This window comes from Columba livia, chromosome 3 (genome assembly GCF_036013475.1).
Source record: "Columba livia isolate bColLiv1 breed racing homer chromosome 3, bColLiv1.pat.W.v2, whole genome shotgun sequence".
Lineage (NCBI taxonomy): Eukaryota > Metazoa > Chordata > Aves > Columbiformes > Columbidae > Columba > Columba livia.
In genome coordinates this window covers 19393885-19411089 of record NC_088604.1, presented here as the reverse complement: position 1 = coordinate 19411089, position 17205 = coordinate 19393885, and the positions used below count along the sequence as shown (strand labels likewise).

At 35.3% G+C, this 17205-nt stretch overlaps 1 long non-coding RNA gene across 1 annotated transcript; it reads left to right on the top strand.

Moving 5' to 3' along the window:
- Window positions 1-1975: 1975 nt before the first annotated feature.
- LOC110361915 (uncharacterized) lies at window positions 1976-16487 on the top strand. Its single transcript, XR_010471134.1, has 4 exons — window positions 1976-2111; window positions 2835-3033; window positions 8609-8702; window positions 13599-16487. It is a non-coding gene; the product is annotated as an uncharacterized LOC110361915 (long non-coding RNA).
- The last annotated feature ends 718 nt before the right edge of the window (window positions 16488-17205 follow it).

Sequence of the window (17205 nt, the reverse complement as noted above, 5' to 3'; positions counted from 1 at the left end):
GTCTGTTGATGTGAGGTAAAACTTCCTTTGCTGGAAGCTGTGTTCCTTGTATACCAATTCAAACAGCATGTTTGAAGCAACATAAAAGACTAATTCTCAAACAAGGTACAATAATAGTTTTTGAAAAGGTCCTAGATTCCATAGAGAAAGAGCCATTGGATCATTACATTGTGTAGTGGAGGCTTCAGGTATGTTATTTTAGGAGGAAGTGGATTTCATAGTTCATAATTAGCATAAGTAATTCCATAGAATATGACATTTGGAAAGCAGTACTGTTGCAATAGCTACATCTTATCAAGGACAAGATGGCAGTGGGAATGAGTGAGGGAAGAAGCAGCTGTTGATTTGATTGCTTTTTACCACATATATGAAACTTCTATGCAGGGTTTGACATAAATGGGGTTTTAAAGAGTATCACATCTTTTGGCTATACGAACTAAAATCCTTCACATAGGATACAAGGCCAGCAACCATCCAGAGAACTATTTTCCTTACAAGATTTCTGAGCTGCTTCTGAAGGAATAAATGAAATATCACCCCCAGAAGAAGACTGGGGAACTAGCGCAGGGTAAACCTGCCTATCTGCCCGCATCCCATTTCTTTTCAAATAGCTGAGATCCTGACAGCTTGAAAAAGTTTCTTGCCACATAGGTGTCCTGTATCACCGCAGTTTTCCTTCAACATTTATTCCAACATCTCCCCCTGAGATCTTCCTCTTGTCTGGCAGATCTACTCTGGCTTGACTGCCGAGGAAGCTTTTGTGCTTGGAACTGCATTTGTCAGCAAAGACAAAAACAAAGAACTAAGCTTCTTTAAGAGAATTAGCTAAGGATGTGCAGTGTCACTTCTTTAGTCCTGGGCTAACTATGGAATACAAGTTCTTTATTGTGTTTATACTATTTTGAACCAGGACCTCTTTTATTTACTATCTCACTTACTTCACTGTAAAATGCAACATACCATACCATACCACCTTGTGTTTTCCAAACTTGCATTTTAAATAGCACTAGGCTATAAACATTATCACCATTGAAGATGTACTGTGAATTGACTATTACTTGAAGATTTAAAAAAACCCAACAAACTACCATGGGTCAACTGGATATTTTATACATTTAAAAATGATGAATGAATAATATTGTTTTGTTACCTAGTTTGATTAGCTCTACGCACATATATGATCACAGAAATTGTGACATTAAGTATGACTCCTATGGTCTGGGGTTTTTTATACATGAGAATGTTTATATAAAATTACTAACTTCAGAAATAATAATGTAACTGTGTAACTAAAACAATATCATTTTAAAGTAGTGAAATGGCCTTCATCTTTAACGTATTTCTGCTCAGAATTCTTTATGTGTCAAGCGAGTGCTAGAATATATATTTTGTCTACAGAAATAAGGCAGAAATTAGGTGATATACAGCAGGTAAACAGGAAGTCTATAGAAAATTTGCAATTTGATTCCACATCTCCAAAGCCAGATTAGCATTTTAACCAGGATTTTTCTTCCTTACCAATAAGCAGATGTATCTTGGTCTTCCTAGCTGGTCTTCTGTTCCTTTCTTGTTCACACTACAATTTGTGTCTATGATGAGGTGTGTAATACTATCATAAAAAGGTGGTTTTTAGTCTATTTGCATTTCCATTTTCTGTGTTTCTATTTAACCAGACACTTCTTCACTGTTTATAAAATAAGAATAAAATAAAATAAAATAAGAATCAAGTTTTTAATCTGTCACTGTTTTACTAGCCAAATGACTTTCTTTAGAGATTGTCTTTCATGTAAAGACTTCTGGTCCTTTGCATCCCTTTCTGTGATGCCTTTCCTACTGGAAGTAGAAGTGTCAAGAAAACCTAGATAAAATAAGGAACCCATGAATGACATTCTAAAGTTGTGGTAAATGTCTGGGAAGGGAAAGGCTCCTCTTGCATGAGTTCCAGCTGAGCTCCTCTGTTGTTCACTGTCTCTGTAGCTCCATAAAGCCTGCTGCCCTCCTCAATGCTTGAGAAACACTTCAGCATCCATTACAGGAAAAAACATGAAACAAAAACATGCTATAGGAGGAAGGAATGGCTTATGCAAAGAAACAAAAGCCTTGTATTTCAGGTAGGTCTTATAGAATTTAAAAGCCTGTTTTCTGTTAGCTGAGAAGCAGCCTAATGACATCAACAGTGTTTTCCCCTTCTTGGTGTTACTCAGGACATTTAACATTTAACCTCAGGAGGTTTAACACTCCCACCAGCTTTGTAAATCTCACCCTGGCAGAGCCCACATGCACACAACCTGAAATGACCGAGTTATGCAGATAACATTCCACATCAAAATGACTTGGTTACAATGGCTACCATCATTCTTAATCCTAAGTTAAGGATTTCACAGTGAGGCCAAAGTATTTTCAGACTGTCTGTTCTATTTGGACACAAACAAACAAGTTTTATCTACTGTGTCTTTTTTTTCTTCTAAAGTTACACTAAAATGGGAGTTAAAAAGCCTGAGGGGAAAAGCAAAGAAATGACAGTAAGTGTTTAATTATGAATAGTGCCTGTTTAAATTGCTATGAAAAAATAACCATTCATTACTTTATGCATATATAATTTATGTTTATATGTTAAAATATGCTATTGAAGGGAAGAATATGATATGACAATAATATCAATTTACCTGAGATTCATTATGTAAAAATTTGGATACAAAGATAATATTACTCTTGAAGTTTGTCTTAACTTTTTTCCATGCTTTGTAACTATTTAAACATCACTTTACCAGCAATATTTTCCATATTTTTAGGAATTAAGAGTGATTATTATTCGTCTGCATTCTTTGCTGTAGGCTGTAAAAGCGGAAGTTCAGACAGTGTAAACTGTAGATGACGTTTACTGATTAATCACACAGTCACAGAACTCTTAAGACTGGAGGGGACATCTGGAGGTCACCCTGTCCAAACCCCGACTCTCACTGTAAAGAAGAATTTTTTTCTTTCTTATCTGATCTTGGATGGTTTTCATCTCTCAGCTGAAACTGATGCCAGGTAAGTAGGTCTTTCCTATTTTTATGTCCTAGTATGAAGTCAAAGAGACTGACCTAGATGACACAGGTGTTAAGTTAGCTTATTTGGATTTGAACTGCTACAGAGAATAAGAAACATTCAAAATGAGAATGTAAATGTCATAGATTGTAAACCTAAATGTAGTAAAGCTTGGTCACGCTGAATATGGAGTTCCTTTGGGCGTGCTTAGCTTGTCATTATCATTCTGAATGAGATCTGTGCATCCTCTCATATGGCAGTGAAGGCAAACAGGATTGGATTTGTAACAGTTAAATGGGAAAGGCCTTCGTTAATTTTCTACATTTTGAATTATAATTGGATTTTGATTTGAAGTAGAGATTTACAGTAGTTATTTTCTGCCTTTGCCATTGCTTTAATCAGAAAATACAGTGAAAATGAACCAGGCTAGTCTGCTGGCTTCACTGAATGTGTACCATTCTTACTGAGAATAAATAAATGAGTAAATAAGTTATTCCCAAGCAACTTTGATATAAAAAAATATATTTTTTGAAATTTTGGTTCTTGCCTTGATACATACTTGACAAAAATTACTAAACTACAAATTTGTAAAATGCCATAGTAATACTTTTTAAAATTAACATTTTAATTACTGTGAATAAAAAACCTGCCAGTGAACTTATATTATTTGATCTGTATTATCAAGGCTATTTTAATGAAACAAACATCTGGGTCTCATTTAAAGAGTAGTGCTTCGCTTTGTACGGTTGTTTGTGATGTACCATATAAGATTGCTTTGTCAATAGAGAGGATTTACAAAATATGACTCTGGAAGTGACAGTTTTTCTGTATTTTATTATTATTTCGCTTTCAAATCATATTCAGAGCGAAACTGTGAGTTCATGCATATAGACTGAAAGAGACCGGATCTAAATGATTATAGAGCGGATGTCTTAAGTATCTGGGAACACTGATTCTTGGGCTGGGGTAGTCACTCCAGCTGTGTCCTGTCCACGTGTCGTGACGAGACGTAGGTGTTCATTGTTCTCCCCTTCTTGTACCTTCTCTTCCATTGAAATGAGCCCAGGAACAGACCAGATCTCTAGGCAATAGTTATACTCCACAGCACCAGAGTATGTTTCCCTTTGGCTGCATCTTTGTTAGTACATTAAACAGTCTCCTAGAATATGTTTGGGTACTGGAACACAGTTATTTGTACTGTGACACGCTTTTGGCTTGTGCCAGTTCATACTCCAATTCCCAGTCGCAGTCTGGAAGTTAGTGTAGACTGGAGACCATCCTCGATAGGCATGAATCTTGTTCAGGAGACTAAGTAAGCTTAACATTATGGACTAGACAGATTATTCTATATGGTTTTGGGGCTGGGAAATAGGTATTGTCACTGTTTCATTCACTAGTGTAAAAGTAACATGTCCTTTTGTGGATGGCTGTGGGACCAGGATTTCATGATAAATTGTCTTGTAATATTTGTCTGGTTTAAGATTTTTCTTGTGCTCCACAAACATTCTTTAAATCTAGAAAAATGGTAGCCATAATGGAAACTAGAGGATTAAAATGATAAACAAAATTGCATAATTGCCAAAAGTAGTTAATGTACACCCCATCTGTTAATAGAACTGTAACAACACTCAGTGGCCACCTTAGTACTGCAATAGCATGGCCAGGGCCAGGACTTGGTCCCGAGGACTGGCAAGTGATAGAACAAAATTTCCCATCTGTTATAGTAGTCCCTGACACATTTTTGGCAAATGTCATTTGCCACTGTTTCAAACAGTGTCCTTGTTTTGAGGTTAACATTTGCTATGGGGAGGACAGAACTTCGTATGAAGAGTGTTCAGGCGTGGATATGAGCCATTTTGTGTTTTGCGCCATCCAGTCCCTGGACCTTTTTTGCTTACAGGTATAGATACAACTAGTGAGGCTGATTCAAGGCTAAATAATACAATATGAACATTGAAAGAGAGATCATAGATTTTTATGTCTAATGAATTCCTTGCCTTATACATTTGCTGATTTTCAATGATTTTTTTTCACTTTTTTTTCTTTTTTTTTCTCTCATGTAGCATTGTCAGCTTTAGCATCTAAGGACAAGTTTTATATGGGAGAGAAGGTGGGGAAAACAGGTTTTACAGTTACTGGCCTACTCACTGTGAACATTTTGCTGCTTATCCTGGTTTGGATTTTGTTTTGATTCCAAGTCTCAGTTTTTCACTTCTTGCCTTTGCAAGCATTGGAAGTGCTGTGGAGGCAGGGGGAGAGAGCTTATCAGGCCATTTGACAGAAACTTCTCTGATTGATTAAATTGGGTCAGCCACTTCAGAACAGAGAAGTCTTTTGGACAAATGGTGAATGAGCATAGCACAGGTTTTTGAGGACAGAAGATACGTAACAGTGAAAACCTTGGGATTCCTCAAGTATGCCAGATTTTCCAAAATACTGACAAGTAACATATTGCACTGAACAAAGACAGTATTTGAAAGCGGGACTAGTGTTTACATTTAAGGAATGCTTCTGAGAAGAAAATATTTTAAACATCTTGCATCAGCTAATGATGTATGATTTATTTTTTCTGCAGATTAATCCAATGATTCATAGTACTATCCGTGTGCCTTCCAGATGGCAATTTATCTATAATAAGCCACATAATATCAAGTATGTTATAAATCAGACATTTACTTTTGGGTTTAAGTTTTCTACTCTAACAGTATAAACAAATTTCCAAATGTCTATGTTCAGTTAAAAGCTGAATGTAGTGAAACTCTGGTTAAGCATATGTGATTTGAAATGGTCAATTTCTATCTTGATTGAGATACCATGCACTTAAATTAAATTTGTATGGCATGACAGTAGGTTTAATTTTTCCAAAGTATTCTTAAGGAAGGAAATAAGTTCAAAGTGACAATGTATTGTAATGCATAATTGTTTTAGGCTAGTGAAATAAAAAAGCATTATATTGTATTTGGAAGTTATATGATACAACATGTATACATCATAGAAAATATGGTAAAATGACTCTTAATCCAAGGAAAAAGAAATCTCAGAATCACAAAGAATTACAGATTTCTAAGACAGTGGAGACCTGAGAACGGCAAATTTGAGCAGTTAATTCCATGAACTAACGAAGCCTGATTTCCTATCGACTTCTGTCCTGTATTCCATAAACTCCCTATAATAAACCTGAATAATAAACCGGAACAATAATTCACATTTATCTTTTATGTGCCTTTGGTCACCCTGCCTGAGTATATGAAACAATGTACTATGGCTACAGTCCTTACAACAAGTTCCATTACTCAAGTAATATGTATAACAAAATTCAAGCAAAGCCACCTTTTGGAGTTGTGATACTTTCCACACAGGAAGATCACAACAGTCCAACTGTGCGAGAATGGGGGAGCGAAGTGTTGGATATGAAGCAGAAAAGGTAATAATACCTTCCTTCTCTATGCTTCATGTTAGGATTTATTTAATGGAAAAGCTTGCAGACAGCACTGATGATGGTGTATATTCTCTCTGTATGTAAGTAGACTGTAATCTCAAAGCTTTGTATGGATTTATCTGGGACTGTATTGTGGAGATCTTTCAAATAATAATGATAAATCCTATAGAAAGGTTTGCACATTGAAGCAAATAGTGTTTAAATTGCACCCAGAAGTAAATACAAAGCTAAGGTAATTCTCAGATTGCAGATACAGTATGTGAAAGGTTGCCATCAACCTAACATTGAAATATTCAGTTTTTCTGTAATGAAGAAATCACACATGATTCTAATGTCAAAACAAAGAGTTAAGGTAAAAAATATAAACTGAAGGATATCACTGACATATGATCTGAATTGCTTCTTCAAGGAAAGGAAGCGTGTGCTTGTTTGATGGAATAATTCTTGAATGCTCTATATCTTCCACTGGAAAATTAAAATAACAGGATTTGCAGATGAAGAAGATTGTTTTGGTCATGTACCTAATTCCTGTTGTTTCCATACCTTACACTACACAATATATTTTCCTTGTCTACCATGGATTTATATGTTTCTAGGGATGAAATTTCTAAATCTATCCTCAGAGGATCATTCTTTAGTTTTGTATTTTACATTAACAGTAAGTTCACTTTGCCAACAAAAGTTGTGTCAACTTACCTTGTATATTTGAGGAAAAAGAAGTTAAAATGAAGAGTGGGTCACCTTTTTCTGGCAAACTGAATTTCATGTACATGAACACCAGGCTTTACACGGTTTTACCTAAAATTCCACTAGGTGGCCCCAGACGTCTTCCAAATTCAACCTTTATGACTTCAAGATGTTTTAAAGTGGCATGCAGACATAAATATTTGCTCTTGGCTGAAACTTGACACACTGTGCTAGGACTTGCACCAGGCTTTTTTTTTTTTTTTTTTTTTTAAATAAAATAAAAAAAAGGAGAATAAATGCTCCTGGAAAGCATTTTTTGCTTGCCACAATATTCTTATATATATATAAGAAGTTGCCACTTACAAGTGAAACAGGTGACTAAAATATATTCTCCTGGTCTTGAAACAACAAGGGATATTATTATATTACACACAAAAAATAAGGAAGAAAGCTGTTCAATATTGAGCATTTAAATCTTAACTGCATAAAGAATTGTTATATTAATTAACTTTTATGCCATTTAAAATATGTTAGATCCCTTATATTGCACAGAAGCAGCTTCAGATTCCTGTTTGATATACACAGATGATTTGTCAAAAATTACCTTATTACCTTGTTGTGGAAGAAGACACAGAAGGTAGTTTATAAAGCATTTTAAAGCAGGTTTACACTGCTGTCAGTGTGGAATGGCTGATTTAAGCCTACATCTCAAAATCCCTTTTAAAACAGTGTTGCCTGTTTTCTTTTCTTTCTTTTTTTAATTTTTTTTTAGCTGCAAATGTAGTAAATGCTGCCTTCTGTCCAGTCCCCTTTTATTTGTGTTACAAGACAAGGCACCCTGCTCACAAAATGCGGGACTTGAAGATCAGTTACTTTTTACATACTTTCTTATGGGTCGGATCAGGTACTAAGCTTCATCGTTTTAGGTGAGAGACTGGATATAACACCGAACTCTTGATAACAACTATAAATAGCACAAAGTAGCTGAAAATGTTTACTTGTAATGTAAACATGTAAGTTTGTTGTGTCATTTGTAATTTCAAAATATAAAAGGTTATTAAGAAATTATTAGTAAGAAAAGGTGAAACTGCAAGTAATTTTCAGTTGAGTTGCAATATCAAAAAAGTGAAAAGATTTAATGAGTGAAAATTAATGAAAAAATAGTGAAAATTAAATATTAAGATTGATGTCATTAGTGGTGTAGAAAGGGAATTATTTGAATGTTTGGACAGGTTGTGAGTTATGGGTGATCTTCAGAAGCTATAAAAGACACAAACCTATGGAGTAATGGGAAGAGGTGAGGAGTTTCAAGGAAAAAGAATGTGTAATGCTAGGGGCTGAGGATGATGGCTTTACCTTTTTTGTTTTTTAATGAGAAAATGTAATTGTTGGGAAGAAGATTGTAGTACTCAACACAGAAGATTAAAACAATGTATTTTTCTGTTGATTTAGTGGAATCTGGATATAGAAGAATGTTTTATATTGAAAGGGAGAGAAATCATAGAAGAAAGAAGAGAACAAAGAAAAGGAAAAAATGGAAAAGAAGGTATGGGCTTAGAGAATCTGCCATTCATAGAAAATCACATAGAATCACAGAATTTCTGAGATTGGAGGGGACCTCTGGAGGTCACCCAGTCCAAACCTCTAGTCACAGGGGGATCAACTAGATCAGGTTGCTCAGCAACATATCCAGTCAGGTTCTGGATATCTCCAAGAATTGAGACTCCACATTTTGTCTGGGTAATGAGTTCCAGTGTTTACCACCCTCACTGTAAAAAGGTTGTTTCTTATGCTTACATGGAATTTCCTTTCTTTCAGTTTGTACCCATTGTTCTGTGTCTAGATACCAGTGCAAAGAATCTGTTTACTTTACTCCCCTCATGAGGAATTTCTACACATTGATGAGATCCCCCTGAGCCTTTGCTGCTCCCCATTGAAGTTCTCTTGGCTCCTTCTCATAAACACATACATACTCCATCACTTCATCTCTGTGGCCCTTTGCTGGCCTTGCTCCTGTATGCCCATGTCACTGTTGTACTGAGACCAAAACTGGACACAACATCTCGTGGACTGCAATGAAGAAAACTGATAATTTGTTAACTGTTTTAATCAATTATACTTTATTTCTGCTAGGAATCACCAGAGCTTCTTTGGACAGTATGCAGAGAATGTAGATTAAGTTTGAAGGACAATGTATTTCACTATTGACTCATCTATCATGTCAGACAGGCACATTAAGGATGTGATCCTGCATATTTATGAATGAGTTTTAAAGTTTAATGGAACAGATGAAGATTTAGAATGAACTATTAAAATCTAAGTGGCAGTACTAATAATGATCCAGGTTACATAATTTCGTCAAATTAATACATTTTGTCTTTCTGTTTTTTGATACTTTCTTTACAAAATAAAAATACTTCTTTGCCTCTTGGCAGTGTTTTTCCCAATGTTGAGATAATCAAGTCACCTATTAAATTTCTCATACTGAGGTTTACTCTTAAAAGCTTGCCCTAATTAATGAAAGATTTTTTTTCTTTGTTTAGATGTTGTTCACAGGTAAGAGAAAATACCAACGGTTTAATATGGCCGGTAAAATTGCACAATCTTTCAGTTATCATTGTCTTTTTATAAGGATCATTTAGATCGCACACATCAGATTATGAAGTTCCACCCTGTGATTATACACAGAATATAAGAAGAATGACTTGTTATCAAAAGCAGGATTTTTTTCAAGCTTCCAAAGGAACACTCCTTAAAATATATATTTAATTTTCTCTTATGGATGTACCCTCAGTGTAGTCAGTCACACATTAAGGGGGTTCATGTTTCCAGCCACCTGGAACCATGAGTTCAACTAATATGCAATTGTATTACACAGAGCAAGAGAACAATATCTAACAGAAAATTTTCTAGAAAATTTTTGTAGGCCATGTGTGTATTGAAGAAAAGGATGTCCTAGTAAACTTCAGCGTTAATGGAATAATTAATGCACCAGGCTATAGGAATCAATGAAGAGATTGTCACAACTGCCGAGGAAAGATCAACAAAATAAAAAGGGCAAGTGTTAATTACTAAGACAAGATTAAGGTTACAAGTGTGAAATGGTTTTTAAAACTATATTTGACTAGATAGATGATATAAATTCAGGCAGCTTTCTTCTTGAATCACCTATTTCTAGCAATTATCATTTGGTTTTGATCATGTTCAGTTTGTAATAAAAAAATTGGGTAAGTCACATGTTGAGCTTGTGGTGTATCACCAGAGAAATAAAGTAAAATTAAGGAAATTAGTTCTACCTACTTAGATAAAGGTCTTCATTTCCCAGAACATTAACAGAAGTTTATTTCTTTTGTGCTTGGAAATCTTCCATCTAAGCCAGAGATGATAAAATATCTTTTACTCTATGTTTAAGATCCTTCCTCTAATTATTAAAGGATCAGAATCTTTACATTTCAGAGAGTTCATTTTGGGAAAGCCTTTGTGATACAAAAATCTTCCAGTGATTAGAAAAAATGTCCTTCTCACTTATCCTAACTTTCAGAATGACTCAATTATTTTTTCTTGGTCTTTCTAAGTAACTGTTCCTTTCAGATCTATTGATATGTTGAAAGTGTTTATCTGGCAGCAGCAATGTTCCTGAAAACTACAGATTCAAAATAATGTTGCACTGTATTTTGTTATATTATTTTCCAACACAGACTGCAAACCAGCACATTATTTACTACAGAAAATTTTACTTTCCCATTTGTAGAAACTTTTATAAACTCTGTTTAATTCTTTAAATATGGTGCTCTCTCTTGCTTTACGTAGAACCCACTGTACTAGGCATTACAGATTGAGTAGGTTTTTCTGTTAAATAATTTCTTTAGTTTGGAACCTGATTTTTACAACCATATTAACATATTCTCCTTGGTTTTTTTTTTTTGAATAACTGTTTTGCAAAATATTGAACACCAAACCTTATACTATATTATCTTCTATTTGTCTCAGACAATTTATTTCTCTTTTGAGAGAATGTATATAATGCAATTGTTGGACCTTTTAGCCTCAGCAACTGCTGTGGGGATGCATTTCTCCTCTATCTCCTCTGTATGTTACACACATAGTGTAAAAAAGAATATGCATCTCAGCTCCCCTCCTTTATTCTCAACATCACAGCTGGGTCACAGTGATTTTTTCTGTGGCTCATGTTGACCTTGTGGTCAAGCCCAGGCATCTCCTCAAAGTGCCCTGCCTCAGTCATCCACCATTCTCTCTTAGACGCAAGCAGTTTTAGTACATCCACATTTCTTGCCATGATTTCCTTACATACAAGCAGTGGAGAATGCAGTTTGAACATGCCCCAAGAATTCCTCCTGTTCCCGGGGTTTATGATACTATAAAAGAGACATGGCACATACTTCCCTTTCAGTTCCCCTCAGTCAGCTGGCTGAATCAAGCAGCTTTTCTGTGTTTTGTGTTGTGTAAAACTTTCATCTTTATTTCTTTGCTACTGAAACGTCTTTCCACATCTTGAGTATTCTATAAGAACAGGTTTTTCTGCTGCCTGCATAGACTTCTGAGATTCTTATAGACAACTACTGCTGTCTAAAATCCTCTAGTGTATCCTACCTGTGCTCCAGCTGCTGCTACAGAGTGACACGGGGCTCCAAAATTCCTGTAGCCCACCTGTTGTGTGTCTCAGACTCCATGGGTATCTGAAAGGGCACTAGATGTCAGTGATAAGGCACCTGAGACTTGTATCACAGTATGTTTGGGATTGGAAGGGACCTCGAAAGTTCATCTACTCCAATCCCCCTGCTAGAGCAGGAACTCCTAGATGAGGTTACACAGAAATGTGTCCAGGCGGGTTTTGAATGTGTCCAGGGAAGGAGACTCCACAACCCCCCTGGGCAGCCTGTTCCAGTGCTCTGTTACCCTCACTGTGAAGAAGTTTCTTCTCAAATTTAAGTGGAACCTTCTATGTCCCAGTTTGCACTTATTGCCCCTTGTCTTATCATTGATTGTCACCGTGAAGAGCCTGGCTCCATCCTCGTGACACTCATCCTTTACATATTTATAAACATGAATGAGGTAACCCCCTCAGTCTCCTCCAAACTAAAGAGACCCAGCTCCCTCAGCCTTTCCTCATAAGGGAGATGCTCCACTCCCTTAATCATCTTTGTTGCCCTGCGCTGGACTCTTTCCAGCAGTTCCCTGTCCTTCTGGAACTGAGGGGCCCAGAACTGGACACAATATTCCAGATGTGGTCTCACCAGGGCAGAGTAGAGGGGATGGAGAACCTCTCCTGCTTAAATCAAGGATGCTGCTTCAAACAGCTGGGTGAAGCAAATATTGTGATCTTATCTTGTTCACAACACTGCAAACGTTCGTCAGTCGAACCACTTGGTAATCCAAGTGGTTCATGGTTTTCCAAGAAATGGCTGTTTTGAGGCCAGTCAGTAGTATTAAGGATGTTCATAAAGGTTGTGAGAGCTGTCTTTGCATGTCTCCAGAGAGCAAAAGTTATCCTTCTAACACAGCTAGGGACTTGGTCAGTAAAAGTAGTTATTGTGATCGGCTTCAAGCAGTCCAGAAAGCTTTGAGAGTCTTCAGTCCATAGGCGTTAGTTTATAGAAGTCACATCTCAGAATTCTTTCGGGTGAACTGTACATAGCTTTTGCCTAGAAAACAGAAACTTTATCTTTCTAATGATCATTTCAACTGCTTATGGTGTCAATTCCTTCATTTGTCTGTCAGCTCTGAAATTCGTGCTCCTTTGTATCCAAATTACTCTTTATGCTCTACATATACATATACATCAAACACAGCCTCACACTCACCAACCAGGATGTTAAGGTGAATCTCCATTCTGGATATGATCTAAACCTCATTGAAGTAGTTATAGAGCCTGATTACCATCTGTGAAAACCCTTCTTTGAGGGGTATGTTCCATCAAGACTCCAGTTTTTAATGTGCTCGACTATCTGCCTACAGTATTGACTGTGATGCTGGTCTGTATCACTCAATCAATGTAACACCACATTTACACTTCAAAGTTTTTGAGACAAGAATGGTTTGGAGAATGTACTGGAATTCTCATCCCTACATCATAATGTTTAAGTGATGTGCTTGTCAGATGATGAACCTCTGTCACATATCATCAGCTTATCTACCTTGAAGTTTAAGAGCTTACATTGAAAATTTGTGCATTTTCAGACAGTCTTGCCTTAACTGGGAAATACTGATTGCTAAGACTGATGTGAACTTCTTCCAGAAACCCTTAAGTTGTACTCATATTTTAACAAATACTAGAGCCATAGTATGTGTGGAGGAGGTGGAATGGTAGCTTCCCCATGGTAGAACTGTTGCACTACTACTAAATGGCTCTATCTTGGGTGAGAAGAAATACTCATGTACTATATGAATGGATAACACATTTAATAGAACTACTTTCTTACAGACAATATGCAGCTGTAAGGAATGAATTGTCCCTCCTGGAGTTGCCTGCTTCTCTCTCTTGACTGCAAAGGAAGACTAGGGCAATTTACCTTCAGAGATGAATGTTGGCCTCAGCTTCAAAGCAAAATATTTAAACATGCAGTTCACTGGTAACTTTGTTGGTATTACATTAGACTGTACAGGTTCAGTGAAAAAGCAGAAATGGAATTCAGGTTTTTAATTTTTTTTCAGTCTTTAGTATACTGTTTTCTTTTTCTCATCTCTTGAACTGCAACAGTGACATCAGTTTTACTGAGAAGTTCCTGTCTTTGATTACAATTTAACTTTTGCTGTACTTGCTGTTCTTTCTTTTTTACCATTTTAAGCATTATTATTTCTAATTTGTAAAAAAATGACTGTTTCTGTGTTTTAAAAGTTACTGTAGTTATCACTTATGGTGAGATATTGCTACTGTGTGTTGACCAGTCTGAACTTATTACTTTATGAAAATATATCTGAAGTATTGGAGAGATAGTGTCTGTGCATTTTCAAAAGGCCTTTACTATTGCTATTTACATGTTGAGTTTTAGTCATGATATGAAGAAAAAGAAAGTACCTATAATTTTTACCCTTATTGAAGAGCTGTTTAAATTACCTTGGGCAAAATGTCACTTTTCCTTTTAACCTCTCTTAGTTTTGCAGCTTCATTTTAATTTTTTTTACTTCACACGCAGTTCCTTGATTATTATTTTTAACGGCTAATTAACTGACAGCGCATGACTTCTGGTTATTCATTTAAATTAACTAAAGAGCATGAAATGCTTCATGTAGGTTTGATACAGGAAAAGATTTTTCAGTTGGTATGTTCTTATCAAACTTCCTCTCAGTAATAAATAAGTGACTAAATTACTTATTCATTTGTTTATTTATTTTTCAGTTTAAATGCTAGAATCTGTGAGGGTATGCAATTTTGTAATATGAAGAAATAAGCACAGCTCTAATACAAATGAAAAAACAGTGAATACCATTTATTTTTACAATTTGTAATTGGAATTCACTAGGTGTTGACAGGGACAACAAAAGAGTCTACATGCTGCAGAATTCATTTGGATGTTTAGGTACATTCTAAAGCAGCCACCCTTGGGTATTACTGTGTAGAACTGATATAAAACACCAAATTTAATTCTTTTGTCTGTTTTAATGCTCTCATATTATGGTAATTAGTTGACGGTTCATTGGGATATATTTAGAGTAGATCTGTTAGCATGCATCTTTTTTCTTTGTATCTTACCTTTGTTATCTTAGTAATGGTTTATATTGTGGCGATTGTTAGAGAAATCATTATGTCACCATATGACATTCTGTTCTTAGGTCTTTGTCAGTTTAAGTTTTTCTTTAAAATTTTTGAGTTATATTACGGTATTAGAAGTCATAAAAGGATTAAGTTGTTGGATTTTGATATTGGGTTTATGAGTAGTATACATGTATTTTATCTGTCGATGAAGGCCCTGGTTATTTCCTCATTTATATATATAAATTATTCCATTCTTAGTGATGGGTAACTTCAATACCAACAAACAGGAAAGTTCCCATACTCATGTGTTTGGTAACTTAGGAGATGGAACTGTCTTTCAGCCTCTTGTAATACTACCATTTAGACACTGTCTGATCTAAAAAAATATGCTGATTAATTCACGGATCTGAGTATAATGTTGGACTTAAAGGAAGCTGAGAAATGAATAATTTGCTTTCTGCCATTTTCAAAATTCTATTAGCAGTTCCCAAGTCTGTTTGATTTTTATACAAATACTATAATTAAGTAGTAGTAATATTAAATTTAGCTATTTGAAAGTGATTAAAATCTTGAATTAAATTGCTATGCAGCACAGAATACAATGAATCACAGATATAATATGTTTAGAAAAAGACAAGCTGATATGTTCAGTCCTAGCCAAAGCTTATGAATGATTGTGGAAAAACTACTGTGTATAGATATATTGATCTAGCTAGATATATGGACAATTGTTTAAATAGTAGATTTTAAGTGAAAATATTCAATCTTTTGTCTAGTTGAAGGTAAAGTAAGATATTTCTGTCCACCACTGTGCAATTATTACTTCTTTTATAATCTTGAATTTGGAAATCTGCAAATTTATGGGCAAAGGCATTTGGCAGAGAATGAAGCCATAGTGAAGGAACCTACCTCTGCCAAAATTCCTAGTTTTCTTACCTGTGCTACATCTAGTTTCAGTCATGTAATTCTTTCAGTACAATACTATGAGCAGAGAGGAACAGTTATGTCCCAGTGTAATGAAACTCTTCTTCAGATTTGCAGATGCCAATATTATACACCATGGTGTTTCAGGGTTTTCTATGGTTGCCTTCTTATATATATTTTCTGCAGATTGAACAGACACATCTATTGAGCAAAACATTTTGTTCCTCCAAGATTTATGAATCATCTGACACTCTTTAGTAAGGTCATGCATGGATGTTGGCCAGCCAGGCTTTCTTCAAAAGGACATGTGATTGTTTTAGTGGTTCAAACCACCACTTCTAAAACTTATGTTTAATTGAACAAAGTATGTGAAATTCTTCAGTCATCAAGTGTTTTTTCTAAAGCAGAATCTCTTATGAAAGTACCTTTGGAAGGAACATGGCAGCATGCTAACTTTTAATATCTATTATTAAAAACATTTTATTAACAAAATAATTATTTTACTGAAGTCTTTAAGTACATAATTCTCTATTTGTTATATTGGTAAGACTGAATAAGGTGAATGGGCAGAACCACTTGGAGGTACTGTTTTTTCTCTGTGTTAAATGAAACTTCCATCTTATTTTCTTCCTCTGTCCTGTTGAAGTGGTGGAGATAGTGGCTGGGTGGTGATCTGGCAGCCAGACAAGGTCAACCCACCACAAATAAATGTATATTTAATTATATATCTCTATATAATATTGGGGGGGGGGGGGTACCAAAAGGGGTTTATGAATCCAGTATTCCTTTCTTTTCTGACAAAATAGTTGAATAAAACCAGGAACCCTCATCTATGAGCTCATACAAATTCTTGTTTGGTTTGTTTGCTTTTTGGCTGGTAATGTCACGGTAGAGAAAGAGCAGAATGGTATGTAGCAGGCTGAGTCTCAGAAGTGAGCTCAAGAGAACACCCAGGTTTTCTTGTTCTTTTCTGGCAAGGTTAGAATGTGTTGTGCTGAAGTTTAGTGCTATGCTGAATTAATGTATATATATTTTCTACAGACCCTTAAGATCTATCATTAAAAAAAATCTGAACATATCTGAATCTATCCATGGAAATTAGAAATCATATTAGTGATCATTAAGAGCATATAGATTTTCTCATTAAAAACAACGATAAACAGGATCATTTCACATGTATAGCTCCAAAAAACAATAGAGAAGAGCACATATGAAAAATTTTGATTACATCTCTTAACTCATGATTGTTATGTAAGGCCATTAAATCATTAATTAATTAAATTTATTGTATTAAATTTAATGCAATCATTATAGGGTAATTAATGGGACTTTTATATGCAGGTACATTTTCACATCTTTTTTTAAAATAATAGTTACAATAAATAATCAACTTTTTATCATTTTGTAACAT